The following is a 3,147-nucleotide window of genomic DNA, read 5'->3' as shown; positions in this document are numbered from 1 at the left end:
TGGGAAGTGGGGTGCAGATGTTGTCCTGTGATGCCTGTCCCCACCCCTGGCATGGCGCAGACTGCCCAGCCTGCACAAATGCAGTGGGACCAACTGCAATGTCCACCTTGGAAGAGTGAGCCTGGGGAGGCCCCTGGAGCCCCAACTTGGGACGGAGGCTGGTGACCTGTCAGCCACTCTCAGACAGTCCCGCCCCATGGCCTGCAAGGGTGGTGACCATGTAGATGGTTGACTTTCCTCCCTGCCCCCTCTTCCTTTCTTGGTGTGAAAGAACTAGCATTTGACGGTGGCCATGGGTGACAAATTCCCCACCAATACCCCATGTGGGTTGGCAGCAGCCAGGAAGAACCAGCTTTTTTTCTGGGAGTAGAAGCAAGAGTGATGGCTTATCTCATTGTTCCTTGTCATCAGGGACAAAATACATCCCACAAAGCTCAGGCCCCACACTGAAAAACCAATTACATTACACAGCATTTTTAGTGCTCTGAGTCTCCGAGCAAAGGAAATAGGTGACACACTGTCGTCATGGTAGCTAGTCACAAATTGTCTCTTAAAATAGTATCCATGCTCTGTAAGTAGGGGCTTGATGCTTCAAGACTAATAACGAAGACATCCACTCACCAGGCCTCCTCTTGGGTTTGCGTGGGAGCTGCCGCTCGACCTGGCTCTGGGAGGAACCACTTTCCTGAATGGAGAGGACTGAGGCTCCCAGCTCTGGGCCACAACATGGGATTTAGGCTCAGGGATTGCTACTCTTATCTATTCAATTCATTGAAAGGTCCCCAGTGATGTGGTGGATGCTGTTCTAGGCACTGGAGATGCAGCCATGAATAGGACAGGGCACTGACCTTACAGTGCTTATGTTCCAGCAGTGATGCCTACTCATCGATAGGACACAAAGACGTAACTTCGGGGAGTGAAGATGAAAGAAAGGCCGAGTGTGTGTATGTGTGCATGTGGGTCAGGGGGTGCTCTTTTTTTTTTTTATTAGAGAATGCATCAGCAAAGGCCTCTCTGAGATCTGAGAGATGAGAATGAAGTGGGCATTTGGAACCCTTGATTTGGATGCGCTTACTCTAAGCAGCACAGTGGACTCACACACCTGGTGTTTCCCCCCCTCTTTCTTCACTATACCTGGGGCAGGCAGACCTACTGATCTGATTGGTAGATTTCAGGCCAACACACAAAATACTCTCAACTCTCCTGCTTGGCAGTAAGCTGCTCATGGGGTGCAGGACTCTGCTCTGAGTCTTACCTCGGTGACACTGGCCTGTGGTGCCGTGTGGTTGGGCTCAGGTCTGGCTGGAGAGGTTGCACTGGGTGTTTACATCAAGCTCCATCCTCCAACCTGGCCTTCGTGACTCATGAAAGGGAGTAATGAGCTGTCCTTTTGGTGGGTCTTATTTTTCCATGTGCTCAGACTCAAGTTGGGAAGAGAAGGGCTTTTACTGGGTCCCTTCCAAGACTCCAACTTTGGGGAAGGAGGCTCCACGCGAGTTGAAGAGAACGTGCAATGGTTCTGAGGCGGGAGGGAGCCTGGCCCATTTGATGATGATGAAGAGGCCAAGTCCGGCCAGGACAGAGCAGTCAACTAGGAGAGGGTCAAGGAAGAAGAGAGCAGCAAGCTAGGGCGGATGGATGGTCTCAGAGGTCTTGGGGTGGAGTTTTTTTTTTTTTTTTTTTTTTTAAACAGGAGGGGGGGCATCTTATTACAGTACAGGGATATCAGCTTTGGGCAGCAGCAGAAGGCAGCTTCACATAACTCTTAGGGGGGGTAGTGGCCGAATCTTTCAGCCAACCCAGCGCCCCTTGTGGTGCCATTGCCCACTGTTAGGCCTCTTGCCCAGCCAGCGGTTGCGACCTGCCTTGCCAAAAACAGTTTGTTATGATCAGCGTTGGATATTCAACCTACTGTTGCTGTGCACGTTTCCAGCACCTGCATCTGCCTCTTAGAGGGCAGCTGGATGATGGCTGTACCATTCATCTTCCGCAGTAGCACACCACACGTCCCTGGATACACTGGGCACCCTGGCCTGGCTCACTTTCCATGTGCTTGATGAGGGTCTCCACAGGCAGAGCCCCAAGAGGATGCGCAGCCCCTTCCCAAGCAGCAACTGCCATTCGGTTAGAGTTCAAGATTCTATCTCCAGCCTGCATGTTTTCTGTGGCAATGACCCAGCATTTCTGGCTGTCCCCAGCAACTAGAGCTATGTCTGCTGACCTACAGGGATCATAGCGGACTTGGATAACCTTCTCCTCAAAAGGTCCTGAGTTGGTCTCCTCAGGCTGGAAACGCAGAAAGTCAATCATGAGATAACGTTGCCTGTGGCTCCCGCCAATAACATACACCGGATTCGGCCTGCGTGGTCTCGGCCCCCAGACTTCCTCATCTTCACTGGTGTAATGGTGTACTTGGTACGACTCTTCCAGGACACGAAGTTGGCATTAAGGGCCACAGAAGTAAGGATTAGGTGGCAGGGGAGCAACATCAAGACAGGGACTGTTGGAGGAGGGCACTGTCCGTCATCTGGGTGGCGGGGAAAAGCCTTGGTGCCAGGCTCAGAAAGTGCAGAGCGCGGGTCAGTGCCCACAGTGCCATCAGGTTAGCTAGGGCTCAGCACGACACCCTTACTTTCAGCGGAGCTGCTTGGCACTCTAGATGATGTTCAGGGTGGAGTTTTATTTTAAGCTCATTTGAGAGGATTTAAAGGACAGGAGTGGCATGGTCTAGTTTTCCTTTTTCTTTATTTCTTTTTTTTTCTTCTTTTTTTTGAGACGGAGTCTGGCTCTGTCACCCAGGCTGGAGTGCAGTGGCGCGATCTCTGCTCACTGCAAATCCAACAATTCTCCTGCCTCAGCCTCCCGAATAGCTGAGATTACAGGTTCCTGCCACGGTGCCTGGCTAATTTTTGCATTTATAGTAGAGATGGGGTTTCACCACGTTGCCTGAGCTGGTCTTGAACTCCTGACCTCAGGTGATCCACCCACCTCGCCCTTTCAAAGGACTGGGATTACAGGTGTGAGCCATCACACTCGGCCTGGTTTCCATTAAACAGAACAAGGCAGAAAGCAAGACCAGTTAGGACAAGGCAGCAGTTTTCTAGGTAAGATATGATGGCAGCTTGGAGGAGGTCTTAGTGAAGATGG

At 51.6% G+C, this 3,147-nt stretch overlaps 1 pseudogene; it reads right to left on the bottom strand.

Moving 5' to 3' along the window:
• Positions 1–1,687: 1,687 nt before the first annotated feature.
• On the bottom strand, positions 1,688–2,599 carry LOC116534508 (annotated as a pseudogene).
• Between the last annotated feature and the right edge of the window lie 548 nt (positions 2,600–3,147).

The sequence above is a fragment of the Sapajus apella genome, unplaced genomic scaffold, assembly GCF_009761245.1.
Source record: "Sapajus apella isolate SASKATOON/1434 unplaced genomic scaffold, GSC_monkey_1.0 scaffold88, whole genome shotgun sequence".
Lineage (NCBI taxonomy): Eukaryota > Metazoa > Chordata > Mammalia > Primates > Cebidae > Sapajus > Sapajus apella.
This window is presented reverse-complemented; position numbering and strand designations above follow the sequence as displayed.